Source organism: Rhinolophus sinicus, linkage group LG09 (genome assembly GCF_036562045.2).
Source record: "Rhinolophus sinicus isolate RSC01 linkage group LG09, ASM3656204v1, whole genome shotgun sequence".
Taxonomy (NCBI): domain Eukaryota; kingdom Metazoa; phylum Chordata; class Mammalia; order Chiroptera; family Rhinolophidae; genus Rhinolophus; species Rhinolophus sinicus.
The window spans coordinates 68,935,208-68,955,547 of NC_133758.1; the positions used below are offsets into that span (position 1 = coordinate 68,935,208).

Below are 20,340 nucleotides of genomic sequence, written 5' to 3' on the forward strand. Positions count from 1 at the left end.
TGATAATGACACAAGATGGAAATGGCAGTGGGAAATGCGTAACTGTTATTTTAAAAATACACCAAACTTGGTTTGGCCCTTGGGTTTGGAGTAAGGTTATGCAGAATATGGCAGACTCTTGAGAGTGGCCCTGATAACCTTTTCCTAGGGGAAGATTTCCTTCTACTGTCTTTCAGCTTTTCTAATTATCTGTGTGAGAGGGGTGATAGAAGGAATGACTGGTGTAAATCCTTGCGAAGTTGTCTGGTCATTTTGCTGGGAGAGATCCTCTGGCTGTGTGATGGGAGGAAAGAGGAGAGTTGCAGTTGTAACAAAGACCGGGTGTAACTTGCTCTTCATCTTACACAGTATCAGTCACCTTTCCTGTAAAGGAAGGGACCATGTTGTGACGATAGGTTTGCAGAATTGTAGAACCGAAAGCAGCATGGTATATTGGAAAGAGTATATGGGTGTTGGAGCCATGGACCAGAAGCTAAATCCTAACAAGCTACCTAACTTCTTTAAGTCTTAGTTTTCCTAACTGTTAAAATAAAGGTGATAATGCCCACCTCACAGGCAGTTGTGAGGATTTAAGGAGACATTGTATACAAAATGTATGGTCAAGAGATGGTGAGTGGTACTGTTTTATGAGAGGGAACTTGGTATAGAGAAATGGTCACATGCTTTGGAATCAGACCAGATTTTCGAATGAGCTCTGTCACTGAATTGCTTTGTTTATCTTGGGTAAATAAGTAAGCTTGTCTGGGTCCCAGTTTCTGTATCTGTGTGAAGCGAATATAATAATGCATACAAGTCGGGTAAGTGTGAGATTTAACTGAGATAATGTACATACAGTGTTTAGGATAAGAGAATAATTTAATAAATGGTCTAGGGGTTTGTGGATGCTGCAGAGAAGGAATGTCTACAGTTAGCCCAACAGTCTGGCGATACGCCTCAGTTTGTCATCATGTAATTTTCGTATCAGAATTAGAGTTCTTTAGAAGCAAAATACAAAAAGAAGTTTACATCCCTTCCTTACTTTAAAAAGTTAACTTCTTTTGTATTCTGATACCATTTCTGTGCTTTCACTTAGAGTTTTTGCATTTTTCTTTTTTTGCCTTTAAATTTTTCCCTATTTGGCAAAATGGTTCTTGAATATTCTTTAAAAGGCAAACAAACAAAATGATAATAAAAATAAAGCATGAACTGGAATAGTGTCGCCAAAGGTTACTTTAATTAAGCATCTGAAACATTTAGGTTAATGTTTGGTAAGTACATTTGGTAAAAAGTGCTTGATAAATAACCATTTTGGTAAATATTTTCACTTGAGGCAATTAAAGGCCTACAATAAATCAAGAGCATATTTAAAAAACAATATATGGGAAAAATGCATTTTCAAAATTGGCCGTTTCTAGGTAGTACTCTTTCTCATTGCCCAGAAATCTTTCCATTTTTAGAGAGACTAGTGGAGTTCAAAGGTCAGCTGTTAGTTCACCCTGTACTTTCTGAAACTACAATCTATGTTTAGACTTTTAAAGTTAAAAAATTTTTTTTCTTCCTTCCTTCCTTCCCTCCCTCCCTCCATCCCTCCTTCCCCGCCTGCTTGTAATTTCTGTCAAGGATTTATACAGAGAACTTTATAAACTGGGAATAATGTATCGTGCTTCACATGATTTTTATACCTTTTCTATATTCTTGGGACTCAGTTAACTGTTTTAAAATATGTTCATGTTCATTCCATACTGCTTACTGCTTCCAGATCAAGTTATAATTTCACTGTCACTCCATAAAAGGATAAAAATAAGTGTATATAAAAATTGCTTTTGATATTTTTAGGCTGTGCCCAATGTATTTGATCTAGAGATTGAGTTTATTCTGCTATAGGTAAAACATGATCAGCGGAGATGGGGAATGTGAGCAGGATTCATTTTTAAAAAAGAGCACTGAGAAAATGTGAGGAAATAGCCTGTGGTGTAGGTTAGGGGCAGTTGCTGACAAGGCAGGAAGCAAGATCCTAGTTGTAAAGGGAAGATGAGATTAAGCTCTGGGGCCTCCAGCTTTCTTATTATTATTACCATGTATCACTGAATTTAAATCTATACCCTGACTTTTCATACTTTAATGATTTTTCTGTTGTTGCTTTATATAGTAGAGTTCTATTCCTATATCTGGTTCTAACTAGATTTTGTTAATTATATTTTTATTTTTGCTCTCTTCTCATCACATCTTTTCGACTCCTAAGAGTATATTTTATATTTGAAACGCTTTATTTTGATATTCAGGCTGTTTCCCCCCTGCAGCTTTCTTAAGGGCTCTGGCACACTTATAGGGGGGAAAACAAAAAGGTATTATTTTGGGGGCAAAGAACTGGATGCATTGCTTCAGAGGTGCCTTGATAATTCAGGAAAAAAGTCATTTGTTCTGTTGTTTTCATTGAGTGACTTCCTGTGCAAAGACAAATTGTATCAACATTTTTTCTACCTTAAGAAGGAAGGACTGATACCTATATTTTACATTTTCTGATGCTTATTATAATTTTTATCTTCAATTAAAAATTTGGATTAGTTTTCCTTCATGTTCCCCCTTTTGCCAACTGATGAAAATAAATCTTGCTAGGAAAGAAGGATGTATAATTCATAGCCTCTTCTGATGACTAGAACTACTGTAAAGTAGGGGTTCCTACCAGGCTGAACTATTTATTCAGTGTATAGGGCCCCCTATATTCTTGGGTTCACCCCAATTATATGTGTTTTCTTGGCCTATTTATTAATAGCGGAAGGAGGGAAAGAAACCCTTTCACTCTCAACTCTATTGGTTGATGAGTTAGGTGGTCACCCTGGCTTAATGACTTTATAGATCTATCTCCATTGTGGTTCGTGCACCCACACTTTTCTTCTCTGGGGTCAACGTGTCCATTTTGGCAGATGGCTTGGAAAGGTGTGCTCCAAAATGGTTGTGGTTGTTTCTGTCTAGGTGGGTTATAAATGATGTTATTTTCTTCATTGTACTTACCTCTACTTTAGAACTTTCTACTAAATGAAATGATTTTGTTATTCAGGCCAAAACAAAACAACTAAGTAAGTTTTCAAAAATTGCTTAACAAAAAATATGGACTGTGTAATGGTGAAGACGATCAATTAGGCTTCTGTAGTCCAAGCAACACAAACTGACTTTGGCTATTTTAACTGGAAAAAAACTTTACTGGAATGACTGAAGTATGTGATGGAACAACAGAAAAGCTGGGGTAGAGGTGGAGAGGCACCAGCCAGCCTCGCACAGCTGGACCATTCTTGGGACATCACGCGACTGGACACGCCCTACCCCTGTGGCTGGACCCCTCCCACTAAGCCTCTGCTGCCTGGTACCCTGAGTGACTTGTTCAGAGTGAGCCCGTGCTGTGGGCCTGTGCCTTTGCTGCAGGGACCAGGGGCAGACCACCTCTCCCACTCAGGATGCTCGCTTTATGCTTTATTACTTATGGTGACTCTGTCAGAAATTTTCTCACCATCTGCTTACAACTAAAGATTGAGAAAATAATAATAATAATAATAATAATAATAATAATAATAATAATACTAGTCTAGTTATCTTGATATCCATCTATTAGGAGTTTGAATGAGGCAAGCAGTACTTTTTAAGGGCAATCTGATTTGACTTGAAAATGATTGTTAATTGCTACTAGTTGGAGTCTCAGATAATGTTGCTTTGCTGTTGTTTCCCCAGCACAGTTCAGCCCTTACTTAAAACCTCTTGTCATTTGTCTTGTTGGGGGATTATTTTGACCGGGTTGATTTAGATACATGCCTTGTCTTTAACTGTGGGTTGTTTTGCTCATGAGCTGTGTCAAACTTAATAACACTGTAGCTTTTTCAGTGCTTTAATTATCAAAATGTATTGGCTGCTGTTGCTGGCCGTTAACATTTAAATAGTTTCCCCCTAAATAAGTCCAAGACTTAAAGGTGTATACCCAAAACCAAGCAGGCAGATAGAAATATCCTGGTTAATTACTCCGGATGTGCTTTCTTAGGTTCTTGAAATTTGGCTTGCAGCCATGACAGAGCTTGCACGTGTGTGACAACTCTTTGCTATCAGAGTCATGGTATTCAAGTTTTTAAGCATATATGGTGGTTACAGTAAAGCTTTGTAGCCACCATTAAGTCTGTTTTACATTTTTCTAGTTAGAAATTGAATGTGAAATGTAAGTAGTATTTAGAGTTCCTTTCAGAGATGAAAATTATCTGGGCCCTAGAATAATTATTGGTTGAAGTGGTTTGCTCCTCTATTCTTTTAGTTGTTTTAATAAGGAAGGCTGGTTTGATGAAGAAGAATATTTGCACATCCTTCTCCTAGGAATTAAAACATGCAAACGATCCAGGTAAAGGTGTAAGTGTTTTTCAGAATGTGCTGGGTAGATTGCAAAATTTAGTGGATCTTTTATTAGTAGACTTGTAGTTGGGAGTGGGAATATGTAGGATGTTATGACAAATAGTATTTGGTAGATTTTCTATTCTTTTAAGTTTTAGAATTAAAAAATCATTTTGGCAGCCTACAGAATGGTATTTTAGAAAGTCACACCTTTTCAAACAAATGTGATCAAAAGCATCAAGTTGTGGTTTTTTTGAGCGTTGTTTCAGTTTGCTGCCGAAATGTCTTGGGTTTCTGGTAGTCTCTCAGAAAGCTGATGGTGCGTGGTATTCTGGTGGCCCTCACTCAGTCTGGGTGCAAACCTCACTTCATGGTGTCACCTGATAGTATTTATTTATTTATTTATTTATTTATTTTTAAGGAGGGCGCCGCTCACAGTGGCCCATGCAGGGATCGAACCTTAGTATTATTAGCACCATGCTCTAACCAACTGAGCTAACTGGCCACCCCTTACCTTCTATAATTTAAAGTGAATTCCAAACCCCAGTGTCTTTCTTCAGAGACATGTCGTATTCTGCATCTTGCAGCACGTTGTGAAACTGTTCCCAAACGACTGTTTGATTCTATCTCTGCATGTGTGGAGGTGGTTCATTTGGCTGTTTTCATTTATTTATAGTTTCTTAAAAATCTTGAGGTGATTCATTTTAATTGCTTAAATTTGTCATTTTACACCTGGGGCCCATAAAATGTTTCTTGACTCCTATTGTTGATATGTTTTGGTGCTCTGGTTTGCCGTCATCTCCTTTCCCTCTCTCTGGCAAGCAAACTACAGTCATTATTGTAATCAGTGTCATGCTAGGGGGAAAATGTTTGTTTTATGTGTCAAATATTTTGGATTTTCTAGTCTTGCACCTGTCGTTTATAAGCTGTGTGATCTGGAATGGGTCTCCTATTATTTTCCCCAAATCCTCATCTGTAAAAGGGGAATAAAACCTGCTTTCCTTCTTATTGCACCACTGTATAAGAAGAAATAGTGTTGTTTTTCAGTGACTCAGCCCCTGTGAATTATAATACACACCATTATTTTATGTGCCACTAAGAAAGAAAATTCACCCCCTTTTAAACTATGATACATCACTGATTGTGAAGTGCATCCTTCTATGAGCAATTATACATATGAAAAATATACATATTAGAATAAATGAACTGCGTTATGTGTGAATGCTCCACATGTTATTGACTTTCTTTTGTAACTACAGAGATTTCAGATTACAAGTGTTTGAATAATAACAGTCTTTTAAATTTATTTTTTTATATTTCCATTTTGCTTTAATGTTGTACTACAGACTCTTTTTAAACTTCATTTTAGAAATCTTAGTTTTTAATGAATTCAAGAACATTGGATTCATAGCGCCCTGTAATATGTTTGTTACTATAAACAATAATTCTTGACAATTGTTCACTTTTTTAACTGAAAAATGTTTGGATTATTTTCCATGGATAAATTCCTAAGGATCACAAGACAGGACCATTTTGAAGCTTTTGTGATGCGTACAGCCCAGTTGTTTTGTCAGTTCACATTCATCAGCAGCTGGAACATACCCATTTCAGTACGCCTTTATCTCTGTGTGTGGTTGTTTTTTGAAAATGGGAACGAATGTGAAAGGGTAAATCAAGGGCATCTCATTGGTACATGTGCCTTTTGGAGGAAAAGAAATCCGTTCTCTGGGTACATCTTTTTAGCGTCCAGGTAGGATCTGGTTCCACCATTCATCCTACCTGAGTGTGCCAGATGAATGCTTCTAAAGCACACATCGTTCTGTCATTTGCCGATTCCCCACTGACTGCTAACTCGCTTTTCTGCCGATTGCAGAGCCTGGCAGTGACAGTCCCCAGCGTCCGTTGCCGCCATCTTTGCAGCTGAGTTGTTCTGTCCCCTGTGTGCCCAGGCGGAGCGCCAGGCTCCAGTGAGGCTCCCCTGCCGGAAGCGCTGCTGCCTCTGCCAGAGTCGCACACAGCCTTCAGCGCCCATCCTGGCCGTCTTGCTCACTATTCCAGGAGCGCCTTTTTTATTTCATAAAATGATTCTGTAGTTTGGGTCACGCTCATCCTCAGGTATCCTCGCTCAGACTGGGCACCGCAGCGTCCGGCCCACACACTGTGTTCATTCCTGCTTTAGCGTTTCAAGGCTGGAAGAGGGCAGGGGTCTCCCTTCACAGCGTGTCCTGCCCACTGCCGTGGGGATGCTCCCTGCTGGTCAGACCAGTTCAGTCCCACGTCCCCTTGAAAAATGCATCATGGAGTCCTCATCATTTTCATCAGAACCACTTAGTTTTTAAAATTTGTGGGGAATTTTTTCTTTGGCTCCTGGACTTAGCTCCCTGGGACAGTGACTACTGTGCGTCTGTTAGCACTCCTGCTTGACAGTATATGCAGACTTTTTGCTTTCTGTGGTTGCTTGACATTTCTCAGCTCTTAACCTTGGTTTTTCCCCCCTTCCTCCGCCTCCCTCCCCACCTCTGGTTCAAGCCACTGTTTCTCAGTCTAGTTGTGTAGGACACAGCTCCCTGGCTCATGCTGGTATGATGAGCCTTGCGCTCCCCCCCCCCGCCCCCACCGCCCCGCCCCGCCCCAGGCTGTCGGTCGCCAGTCATCGGTTCGCAAGTCATCGGTCAGCCGCTCACAGCAGCCCACGATGGCTGCTGGCCACTCACACTGGCCACTGGCCACTCATAGCAGTCCATGGTTAGCCCACGGCAGCCCGTGGCAGCTCATGCCTACCTCCAGGGAGAGGCATTTTATTCACAATCTTAGCTGTAGAGGGCGTGCATCGCACTGGCCCATGTGGGAATCGAACTGGCCACCTCGGCGTTAGGAGCGCGGTACTCCAACCACCTGAGCCACCAGGCTGGCCCCTGACTAGAATTTCATCCCTGCTTTCCTTTTCCATCTGTGGGGTAAGTGTGGTTTGAGAGGGAGGGAGGGAACTATCTCTTGCATAGGAAGGATGGCCCTTTAAAGCAACAATATCCCTTCAAATTTTGGGGTCTTTTTGTGTGCTTGCTCTTTTTGAGCTGAACTCCTGCAATTTTCTTGATTTCTCGGGTACCAGCTTTTTAAACAACTGTTGGTGGGCTACTGTCTGTCCAGCATTAATCCAAAGTGAAAAGGCAGCAAACAAATTGCTGTTTCTGTGAGCAGGTAACAGTTAATACAGAAGAAATGAAAATGTTTCTACATAAACTGCAGTGTTTCTATAGAAAAGTGATATATGACTGTACATATTAGTTTGACTCCAAAGTGAAAATATAAAAAGATGTTTTGGCATCATTTCTACATCTTTACCTTGGGCCCATTATTATACAACTCAAGAACTTTTATTCTTTCACATTCCCATTAGAATCCAGATATGGGAATGTCAGAAATTTCTGTCTAAAACATTTTTGGAGAGATATTTTCATTAAGTTACAGGCTTTGTAACTTCAAATGGAAACTTTTTGAATATTATTCAACAAATTAAATTCAGGCACTGTAGTTTTTTAGTTAATTTTCCACATATAGTGAGCTTAATCTATTTCTTTGTATCACTTCTCTCACATCAACTAAGGATACTGCTTTTGGCCACCATTCATATTTTTGTTATTAAAACCTTTTTAGAAAACAGTGGGCTAAATATAGCTTGTGGCTATGGAGATTTACCCGTCAGTTATTCTCCCCTCCCCCATTTTTCTGAGGGTCAAGGTAGGTAGTGAGTTGTTTGCTGTGCTTTTTCTTTGTAATATTTTTAAAAGTGAAAGAAAAAATATTTCTTTACTTTTGTCCCGCAGAACTGTTTTGTATTAGTACAGGACATTGCATTTTCTGTATAATTGAATATAATAAAGTGTACCAAAGTGAGATAATTGCAACAAATGCACAACACGGAGGAGGGAATTGCATTACTGTAATTTTAGTGACTTTAATACATTTTACTCCATTGATGAAAAACTGTGCAAAAATAAATACATTAAAATCTTGATGTTTTTCCTTAACAGTTCTGTATTTAAAAAGTACTGTTTAGAGTTATTGGTTCAATTAATGGCAATAAAGGTTCTAGATAAAATTTTTCCTTTAACTTGTAGAAGGGTTTTCTGTGCTCTGTGGCTGTGGTGTTTTGTTTGTTTTGGCAGCAAATGAGGTGACTATATAAAAACGGATTCAAAGGGAAGGTGGGTAGAAGGGTGTGGTTGGGAGAATTAGTTGTAATTGAAAGCTTGTTAAATGCTCTTGTTGGACATTTCCTTCATTCTTTTTCTTGATATGATTCTGGTTCCTCCAGTTACCAGGCTTAGATCAAATAAGCCTCAGATTTCTATTCTGTAAAATGGAAGACAATAATAATATCCATCATAGAGTTGTAAGGAGGATCTAATGAGTTAACATATAGTGTTTAGGACACCGCCTAGCACTCATTTAATCTGCTATGATTACATTTAACATATATGTATTTAAAAGATTGTTTCCTGTGCACGTGTAATATGACTTGTCTATTTTTTTCCATTGCCTGAGCTGCTTTGGGTGTCAAATTTAATGAAATCATGAAATTGTCACGACCAATGTTACGAAACTTTTCACATATGTTTTCTCCAGGTTTTATAGTTTCATACCTTACATTTAAATCTTTACCCCCCCTTTGATTTGATTTTTGTGTATGATGTAATATAAAGGTCCAGTTTCATTCTTTTGCAAGTGGATATCCAGTTTTCCCAAGACCCGTTTGTTGAAGAGACTGTTCTTTTATCCTGTAACAAAATAGCTTTTGTTATTTTTTTTATACTGGTGGTTTGGCTACAGGAGTTGATGTTCTTTCTGATATCTGTCTGGAATAGAAAGTGGAGAAGTTGGTGAACATACTTCTTTTCTTGCAGATGTGTGTGAATTTAGTAATAGATGAATAGGTAAAATTTTTGAGGACCCACTTGAGGGTGCAGTAAATGGAATCTGAATGGGAAGGAAAGAATGTCTGTGATGTTTAACAGGTGCTGAGTTGTGAAAAAGAATTCTGGATTTTGAGGCACAGTTAATTTGACTTCCTGAAGTTGCAAGAATAGGAACAGTTGCGTTGTTGAAAGAAAAAATTTTTAAGCATTGGGAGGGGACCATAGAATCTTTGGGGTTGTTTAATCTGGGGGTGAGTCTTAATTTTTCCAAATTCGTAATCAAATGTTTCTGAAAAACGATTTTACCTTTAAAGTCAAGGTATGAACTTGGAAAAAAGCACTGTACATCTCTAATATCCACGGCACCAGTAAAACTCAACAAACTCATAATGAAAGTGTTGATCATGTATCATTGCTATTCTCTGTAAACTTGGTGTCTTTGTACCTTGAAATTTCCCTGGATGAGGCTGTAAAATAATAGGAATCCTTTTCTTTGGGGGCTGTGAAGGGAGAACTACTGGGCAATCATCTTCTAACTTGGACATGGATTCTGGGAGACAGAAGCCTCTGATCCCCTGATAAAGCCTTGGGATAATGCCCAGTCAGACCTGGGCTCAGATCCTTCTCGATTTTTGTGATAGTTTTCTGGTTCATTATGTGACTCGATTTGACAGGTAGCCCCATTTCTCTCCTTATTAAGCCTAAAGGGATCAATGCAAGCCTAATAGGAAATTGATTAGCTATGCATTTTAATATATATATATATATATATATATATATATATATATGCATTTTAATTTATAAATATGTATATAGTTCATCCATTTTAAGAGTACAAGCCATTGGTTTTGGTATATTCACAGAGTTGTGTAACCATTACTATAGTCAATTTAGAACATTTTCATTACTTCAAAAACAAATCCATGTTCTTTAGCAGTCATTTCCAATGTCCCATTTCCTAGTAGTCACCCAGCCCTAGGCAATCACTAATCTGCTTTTTCTCTGTGAATTTGCCTATTTTGGACATTTTCTGTAAATGGAACCATACGCTGTATTGTCTTTGGCCACTGGCTTCTTTGACTCCAAGGTGGCATTCATATTATGTAGCATATATCAGTATTGCATTCCTTTTTATTGTTAAATAATACTCCATTGTATACATATACGACATTTTGTCTGTCCATTCATCAGTTGATGGACATTTGGGTTGTTTCTACTTTTGGACGATTTAAAATAATGCTGCTATGAATATTCATGTACAATTTTTCGAATGGATGTGTGTTTTCATTTCTGTTGAGTGTACACTTAGAAGTGAAATTGCTGAGCCACATAGTGTCTCTTATGTTTTAACCTTTTGTTGAAATCGTCAGACTGTTTTCCAAAGCAGCTATGCCAGTTTACGTTTCTACCTGCCATGTAAGAGATTTCCAATTTCTCCACATCCTTACCAACACTTGTTATTATCTATCTCTATTACTATAGCCATCTGATTGTGGTTTTCATTTTTATGTCACCGATGGCTAATGATGAGCATCATTACTTATTATCATATGGTTATTGGCCATTTGTATATTGTCTTTGCAGAAATGTTAAGATCCTTTGCTCAATTTTAAATTGAGGCATTTATCTTTTTTATTACTGAGTTGTAAGAGTTCTGTGCTTGCTTTCATTATTGGGTTTGGGAGTCACGTGCCTTGATTCTAGGGGAAAGGTAGGTAATCGTCTCAGTTCTCACTGCCAAGGTGTTTCCTGTAATTGAACACAGAAGAGTAGAGGAAGCCAGAGATGAAAAATGAATTGCTCCTGAGTGCAGATGGAAGCGATCTGCTCTCTTATCCTTATATTCCAATCAGTATATTTTTTGATTTAACCCTAAACTCGGAAAAAGGGAGGGGGGCTTTCTTTTTGAGGGGGAAGTATTTCCTGCTGGTGACTGGATATATGTTTTTAAAGCATGAATTTTATTTATTTCTTCAATACATATGTTGTTTTTTTATATCAAGCAAAAAAATTCTTTACCTTGTATACTGGGAAGTGTATAACTGATAGTTTCCTAAATGCTTCACGGGCAAATATATAATTTTATATTTATTTTGTTAAATAGATGAAATATTTTGATATAGTTATTAACATATTTTGGAGGGCTTTAGATTCTGAAATTCAACAGAAGTTTGTGCTTGGTAGTAAGAAGCTTTATTTTCAAGAATACTTTATTAACACCGTTTACAACTTTTAAATTCCACAGCAGCATTGCTTGTAGAACTTTGTGTGATTATGGGAATGTTCTGTCTAGTGCAGTAAACCACTCCCACACATGGCTGCTGAGCACAGGAAGTGTGGCTGGTAAAGTGGACTGCTGAGTTTTTAGGTTAATTTATCTTTAATTAATTAAAATTTAAATGTAAATCGCCACATATGGCTGGTTACCTTACACAGGTTCTAGATAGCACAGGTGTAGAACCTCACTAATCCATTACTTTTTTAAAAAGTATGAGTTCAGTTGTAAGATTTTATAAGAAATAAGTAGGATATATTTTTGGTAAATATTTTTACTGAATTTATTTCCCATTTCTTCTACAGTCCTAAGAGTGCTTGTTTTTTAGACACAGCCTATTAAACTTCATAAATAAAATTAAACTTCTGTATATGTAATTACAATGTGAAATGTGGCTGAGCAGATTTTCACCAAATTTAGAAGGTTTGAGATGCTTGAGTGAAAATACAGACTGCGTGTCTCAAATAGTTAAGAGTGGTTTTGGGGAGTCTGGTGGCCGTTCTCTGTAGAGAGAGGCTGGTGGATGGTTGGGAAGCCCTGCCACACACACTTCATCTAGAACATGACACAAAGACGAACAGCGGGCTGTTCCAAGTGTGCATCTTAAATAGACAGTGACTAGGGCAGGCCGTCCTGCCAGTTGGCAGCTCTCTGTAGCCTGCTCCGGGGTCAGTAGCAGCTGTGATTGTCCGGTGAACATGGAGAGAGGCTAGTTGCTAGTCTTAAATAAAATTGATCACCCACTGACTTTAGAGGCAGAAAACCAAGCCAAAACTTTGTTGACAGTTTTTGGGTGGCGGCAGTGTTCTAGGTAAATTTAACTTTTCTTACTAGGATTATGAAAGCTTCAGAAAGGAAAATGAATTAGCTGATTGGATATTCAATTTAACACCCCTTTTATTTTTAAGCTTATGTGTGTCTTCAAATTGGGGCTTTTTCTCACGAAGTTTAACTTTGACATAGCAAATAAACACTTGAAACTTCTTCAGGTCATGGAAGACAAATAGTTCACATTAAATAGCAGCTCAACGTACCAAATTCATGAAATAAAATAAGGCTGGTGGCAAGATGTATTTTAACTGACAGTTTGCAGTTCAATTTAGAATTCTAAATGTTCCCAAATGGAAGATGGTGGCAAACTGAAACTTGAGCCATTATTAACCAAATGATAATTGAGGGGTGTATTGAGTGGGTAGAGTATGTTAAAATCTTTTTTGAGTAAAGGATAGAGATTCTGAATTCCTAGAAATAACTCTAATGAAAGCTAGTTATGGCTTCTTTTGGAGAAAATGACAAAATATTACTGAGGATATAAAAGCACTCTTGAATATTAAATGAATAGAGATGATCGGATGATTTAATATTGTACAAAAGTTATTTCTTCTGAAATAGTCTGTAAATTCATTGTACATGTGTAACTTGATAATCAATCTAAAATAAACAATTAACAGCTGGGAAAGTTGGGTGTCCATATGGAATAAACTAATACTAGAGCTCGACCTCAAACTTTAAAGAAAAATTCCCGACGGATAATTACTAAAAGTATCACTGTATCAGAGTCGAAGATATACCTAGCCTGCTCTTTGGAGTTTTTACTTCTAGATACACACCTTCGAGCAATGGGTTGCATATTTTATTCTTTCCTGACTGCATACACAGATCAAGTGTGTATACCTGAAATATGTTTAGAGAAGCAATACTCTTACTATGTGAAACACACTTAGGTATTTTCTGCTTTTTTCCATTTTTAGTAAAGTACTGTCTGTGACTTACTACATTGATTTCACGAGTTGCTGAGTGTAACTTGACAAAGACTGCCTTTGAGAAACTCGTATACATGTGTACAAGGGCATGGGTGTGGAAACTTTAGCACGTTTGTAATGTAAAGTGATAAGTCCCAAACTTTTATTAAGAACAGTGCTCAATATACTGATGAATATTCAGACAGTGTAATATTATATGGAGTTAGCTCTGTCAACATGGATAAATCTCAGAAGACAAATTGAGTTAAAAGTAAAATTGTAGAATGACACATACTGTATGATATAATGTAACATCTATTGGTACAAAACTACAGGGTTAAACTAAAAAATGTACAGGGCTGATGAATCTTAATTTCAGGATGGCTGTTACCTGTAGAAGGGAGGGCTTCAACCCTGTGTATAACTAGCCCTTAATTTATAAAGATCTGAAGCTAATATGACTAAATGTTAACATTGGATTTGTTAACATTGCAGGTGGGTGTACCTTTTCTTTCTTTTTTTTTTTTTATAGATTTTATTGGGGGAAGGGGAACTGTGTATTTACAGGACATTATTGGGGAACAGTGTGTTCTTCCCAGGACCCATCAGCTCCAAGTCAAGTTGTCGTCCTTCAATCTTAGTTGTGGAGGGTGCAGCCCAGACCCCCAAGTCCAGTCACTGTTTTCAATCTAGTTGCGGAGGGTGCAGCTCAGTGGCCCATGTGGGAATCGAACTGGCAACCCAGTTGCTTGGAGCTCGCACTCTAACTGAGCCATCTAGCCGCCCCGTTTGTATTTTTGAAACAATGGGATAGGATATAATAAACAAGATGGAGAAGAAAAAGAGCAAAGAGGTTGAGATAAGGTTAGAGTTGTGTTTATCATGTTAAAAATATTTTTGCTTTATCTTGAGGACAGAGGGTTTAAGAAAGGAATAGTAAAATCACATTTATTTATTTATTTATTTTAATTTATTGGGGTGATGATTGTTAGTAAAATTACATAGATTTCAGGTGTACAATTCTGTATTACATCATCTATAAATCCCATTGTGTGTTCACCACCCAGAGTCAGTTCTTCCATCACCAGATATTTGATCCCCCTTACCCTCATCTCCCACCCCCCAAACACTTTACCCTCTGGTAACCACTAAACTATTGTCTGTGTCTATGAGTTTTTGTTTCTCATTTGTTTGTGTTGTTCTTTTGTTGTTTTTGGTTTATATACCACATATCAGTGAAATCATATGGTTCTCTGCTTTTTCTGTCTGACTTGTTTCGCTTAGCATAAAAATATGGAATGCTTCACGAATTTGCGTGCCACCCTTGCGCAGGGGCCATGCTAATCTTCTCTGTATCGTTCCAGTTTTAGTACCTGTGCTGCTGAAGCGAGCGCAAACTCACATTTGAAGGATCACTTTCACTGCAGTCGGGACATGTTGGGTGAGCAGAGGCTGAGGGAAATGTGGTAATCATTCAGTTAATGGGTGCTTGTGGCCTGTACAAAGCAGGGCAGTGAGCGTTGAAAGGGCGGGATCTGTAGAGATCAAAGAGGCAGGTCAGTTCATTAGTGGCTGATCAGATTTAGGGGCAGGGACTGAAGCAGAGGACGGCTCCCAGCCATCCCTGGTCACCACTGAAATGTATAAAAGGTGGTGCTCTTCCCTGGGAAGGGAAACAGGAGAGCAGAATTAGGTCACAGGTGGTAAATACAGAGAACCCAATGACAGGTCAAAGTTTTCTATAGCAAGATGATTATGTTAGTCATTTTTAGCCTGACGTTTGAAAGAACTAAAATGAAAAAATTTTAAGTTCCTTTGTTCACAGAGGAGTGTGAACTTTTTAAAAATTTTGTTTTGATTAAAAAGGTGATTTTCTCTTTAAAGGTGGAACAAAGAAAGATGCTAAAATTGTTCAACAAAGTAGTCAGCCCTCTGTATCCGCGGATTCAAACAATTGCGGATCGAAAATACCGATATTTGGGAAAAAATAGTTATGTTGTTGCTGACGTGTATTGTCTAGTTAGGTCTACAATGGTTGTGTCTGTACTGAACATTTACAGACATTTTTCTTGTCATTATTTGCTAAACAATACAGTATAACAACTATTTACATATTTACATTGTGTTAGATATGTAACTAATCTAGAGATGATTTAAAGTATATGAGAGAACGTGCCTAGGTTATTTGCCAATCCCACTCCATTTTACACAAGGGGGATGTGAGTGTTTGGGGATTTTGGTATCTGCCAGGGTCCTGGAACCAATCTCCTGTGGACACTGAGGGATGGCTGTACCTGTTTGAATAGTAATGGAGATGCTTGAAATGATGATAATAGAAAATTGATTTTGCCTCATAATATAATTTACGACACACACGTATATGTTTACACAACTTTTAAATGTACCATTAAGTATTGGTGTTTCTTTTCTTCATGAGTTAGCTTTCTCAAACATTATAAGAATTTTAAAAGTAGTGTCCCTGTTTCCTAGGTCTATAATTTTAACTTCTGTTTTCAGTTGCAACTGGTTCCAGGAAGCTAGTTTAGCGTTTATTCTTTTATTACTTTATTGTATACCTTTCCACATGAAAGAAATGTGATAAAACCCAAAGTTGACGATTCCAGCTGGCACCATAAATATAAACTGTTTTTCTGTAAGAACACACTGGAGATGCACCTGTTAGTGGAATGGAAACCTAATTTGCTTCTCTACATCTTTATGTGTAGGAACTGTTGCTTAAAAAATCTTCAAAGCGGGGCGGCCAGTTGGCTCAGTTGATCAGAGCGCAGAGCTCATAACACCAAGTTTGCCGGTTCAATTCCCACATGGGCCAGTGAGCTGCGCCCTCCACAACTAGATTGAAACAACTACTTGACCTGGAGCTGATGGGTCGTGGAAAAACACACTGTTCCACAATATTCCCCCCCAAAATTAAAAAAAAATCTTAAAAGAGATGACATGTTAGTAGTCATTAATGCAGACAAGCGTGGCTGTTGTGTTTTATCATTGGAGATTCTGTCCCCTCAGTTGTACATCAGTTCAGTGCCCAGCGCAGTGCATGGCGTGTAGTTGGTCTGTAACAAGTACTGGTTGGATGAAAAGTGTGTGACCAACATATTGAATATCTGAATCTTTTGCAGTTTTTAGTGTCTTTTGAAGGTTAGTTATTACTTTGTGAAGATAAAACCATCACTCCTGGAAGCATATTTTTACCTAGAGTAAGAAAACAGACAGTGGTTCTCCGTGAGCAGGACTAAATTAAGTGGTTTCGAATGCTCCTTTAAGTTAATTTACAATGGCATGAACTTTGTGTTGAACCCTTCACTGCTCAGGCAGTTGTATAAAGTACTGATGGAATTTCCAGATAAAGCTCTTTGCGTTTTAAAATTCACATATATATTCACAATTACAAAGTGAATAATTTCCTCGTGTTTGACATTGAATTAATTTTTAAAAATTAAGGGTACAAAAGAATTTAGTACATACTTTTTAAATAAGAAAGTGATTTCATATGTTTAAATTAAAGAAAATAGTTAAATGTTTGAACATTTGCTGTCTTTTTAAAAATTTTTTTTCAATTATAGTTGACATTCAATATTATTTTATATTAGTTTCAGGTGTACAGCATAGTGATTAGACATTTATATAATTTATGCAGTGATCCCCTGGATTAGTCTAGTGCCCACCCGGCGCTATACACAGTTGTTGCAACATTATTGACTTTATTCTCTGTGCTGCACTTCACATCCCCGTGATGATTTTGTAACTACCAATCTGTATTTCTTAATCCCTTCACCTTTTCCACCCAGTTTCCCAAAGCCCTCTTCCCTCTGGTAACCATCAGTTTATTCTGTGTATCTATGAGTCGCTTTCTGTTTTGTTTGCTTGTTTAGTCTGCTCTTTAGATTCCACATATAAGTGACATCATATGGTATTTGTCTTTCTCAGTCTGACTTAGGTCACTTGGCATAATACCCTCTAGGTGCATCCCCGTTGTCACAAATGGTAAGATTTCACTCTCTTTTTATGGCCGAGTAATATTCCATTCTATGCGTATATATGTACCACATGTTTTTTATCTAAGCATCTGTTAATGGGCATTTAGGTTACTTTCATATCTTGGTTATTGTAAATAGTGCTGCAGTGAACGTAGGGATGTGTGTGTCTTTTCTAATTAGTGTTTTGGATTTCTTCAGATAAATAATCCAGTAGAATTGGTAAGTTATAAGGTAATTCTATTTTTAATTTTTTGAGGAACCTCCAGTTTTTCATAGTGGCTGCACCAATCTGCAATCCCACCATCAGTGTACCAGGGTTCCATTTTCTCCACATCCTCACCAACACTTGTTGTTTGTTGATTTATTAATGATAGCAATTTTCACAGGTGTGAGGTGATATCTCATTGTGGTTTTAATTTGCATTTCTCTGATGATTACTGACGTTGGACATCTTTTCATATGTTTGTTGGCCATTTGTATGTCCTCTTTGGAGAAATGTTTGTTCAGGTCCTCTGCCCCATTTTTTAATTTGTTCTTTTTTGTTTTGGGTGTTGTATGAGTTCTTTATAAATTTTGGATATTAACCCCATATCAGATGTATCATTGGTGAATTTATCTTCTCCCATTCAATGGCTCTCTGTTTTGTTGGTGGTTTCCTTTGCTGTGAAAAAACTTTTTATTTTGATGTAGTCTCATTTCTTTGCTTTTTTCTTTTGTTTCCCCTGCCTGAGGAGACATATCAGTAAAAATATTACTAAGAGTAATGTCAGAGAGTTTATACTGACTTTGTTTTCTTCTTGGAGTTTTACGGTTTTGGGTCTTACATTTACGTCTTTAATCCATTTTGAGTTTATTTTTGTAAATGGTGTAAGGAGGTGGGTCAGTTTCATTTTTTTGCATGTATCTATGCAGTTTTCCTAACACCATTTGTTGAATAGACTCTTTACTGCACTTGTCTCCTTTGTCATAGATTAAATGACCATATAGGCATGGGTTTATTTCTGGGCTCTCTTTTCTGTTTCATTGATCTATGTGTCTGTTTTTATGCTAGTACCATGCTGTTTTGATTACTGTAGTCTTGTACCATAGTTTGATATTGGGTAGTGTGATACTTCCAACTTTGTTCTTTCTCATGATGCTGTAGCTATTCAGGGTCTTTTGTGCTTCCATATAAATTTTAAGATTATTTGTTCTAGTTCTGTGAAGAATGTCATTGGTATTTTGATAGGGATTGCATGAATCTATATATTGCTTTGGGTAGTGTGGCCATTTTAATGGTGTTAATTTTTCCTGTCCATGAGCATGGTATATGCTTCCATTTATTTGTATTTTCTTCATTTTCTTTCTTCAATGTCTTACAGTCTTCTAAGTTCAGGGCTTTTACCTCCTTGGTTAAATTTATTCCTAGGTGTTTTATTGTTTTTGATGCAATTGTAAATGGGATTGTTTTCTTAATTTCTCTTTCTGACAGTTCATTATGGACGTATAAAAATTCAATGGATTTCTGAATATTAATTGTGCATCCTGCTACTTTACTGAATTCATTTATCAGGTCTCATTGTTTTTTTGGTGGAACCTTGGATTCTCATACAGTATCATATCATCTGCCATTTGTTGTCTTCTTGACCTAACAGATTAAATACCCATATAGTAAGAACTCGGTTTTCTAGGGTTCTTTAGTTCTTCATCTCAACTGTCTAAAACATAGGAGAGAGTAAGAATAGAGTTTTGAAATTTTGCAGTGTGCAAAGGCTCCGAACCAGGGATTGGGTTGTAAAACCTGCAGTTGGGAGAGGAAAATATGTATGCAGTTAATTAAAATGCAACTGGGACTGCAGGAAGTGCTGTACTCTCGATTTGTGGAGGACAGAGAGACTTCACAGGGAGTTAATTAAACTCGACTTGATTGTTGAAGGAAAAGTATAAGTTGGCAAGACAGAGTAAGGAGGCATGTCTTTTATGAGGCAGAAGGGACAAGGTTGAGCTGAGCTGGGAGATAAATCCAGGTGGGGGCATTTGGCAGCGACACATTGGGAAAGAACAGGCTTCACTTCCTGTTCTTCCTAGATTATTAAAATGTGGAAAGAGAGCCCGCCACTGGTCAGCATGTTAGGAACCTCTTCAGAAGAGGCTTTCCCAGTTTCCTCAGTTTGCTGAGCTTCCGGGAAGGCTTTGGAAGGCAATGGCAAAGAATAGTTGTTGTAGTTTATGTTTTAGCTGAAGGAGATGCACAACTCTTTTTTGGAATTACTGCCTTTGAGCCTTTTCTGGACAGGTGGAGTTCAGGTTGTGAAATCACGTGTTTTCAACATGCCTTTTCTGGACTTGGGGGCCCTGGGCAGGTCCCCTGGGGTGTCTGTGCCATCAGTGGTGGACCCACCCCCCTCATCTCAATACCTGACTCATTTTGCAGAAAGAGTAATTGTATATCAATAGTGAAAATTTCTTCTGTGCCATTTGTGCCTTTTTAAAAACATTAGTTTTTAAAAATATATATTTGAATAAATGGAAAGCATTTAGATAGTGCCTGGCTCATAGCAGGAACTAGAGTTTAGTCGGCTTTTTCCACCAGTAAAATTGTAAATATGAACTTTCCTGTTCTGATTTCAGTGTAGTTCCAACAGTCTACTCCATGCGGTTAGGGGCCACGTCAGTCTTGTTCATGATGGAACAAACATGGTCAGTAGGGTTCTAGCTGCACATAGCGCAAATCTTTTGGAAGTATGTTTTAAAATTCATGTTATTGTCAATTCAGTTCCTGTATTTACACCAGAATGCGCTTAAAAAAAATGTAACTAATGATGAAAAATTTGTAAGGAACGTGTGGGATAACAGTGTTTAAAGAGGTAGCAATCCCCAGAATAGGTACTGAAGTAGGTAAGAAAAGAGAAGTTGTAAAACTTACAATGCTTTTGCTGTTAACAAACTATTTTCTGCTTAAAATGTTTGAGTTGTTCAAATATTGTCTTCAGTTATTGTTTGATCAAATCTTACTTTAGATTTTAAGTTTCAAACTTGACTTATTCTAGTGAACTTTTTGTTTATAGCAATGAATGCTACTG

General features: G+C 37.6%; 1 protein-coding gene and 1 non-coding gene across 16 annotated transcripts in view; one reads left to right on the forward strand and one right to left on the reverse strand.

Moving 5' to 3' along the window:
- The window catches only part of SRPK2 (SRSF protein kinase 2), a 218,683-nt gene that overhangs the window by 111,847 nt on the left and 86,496 nt on the right, over nt 1-20,340 (forward strand). The window lies entirely within an intron of this gene.
- On the reverse strand, nt 14,568-14,674 carry LOC141567045 (U6 spliceosomal RNA). The gene has a single exon (XR_012489442.1). It is a non-coding gene; the product is annotated as a U6 spliceosomal RNA (small nuclear RNA).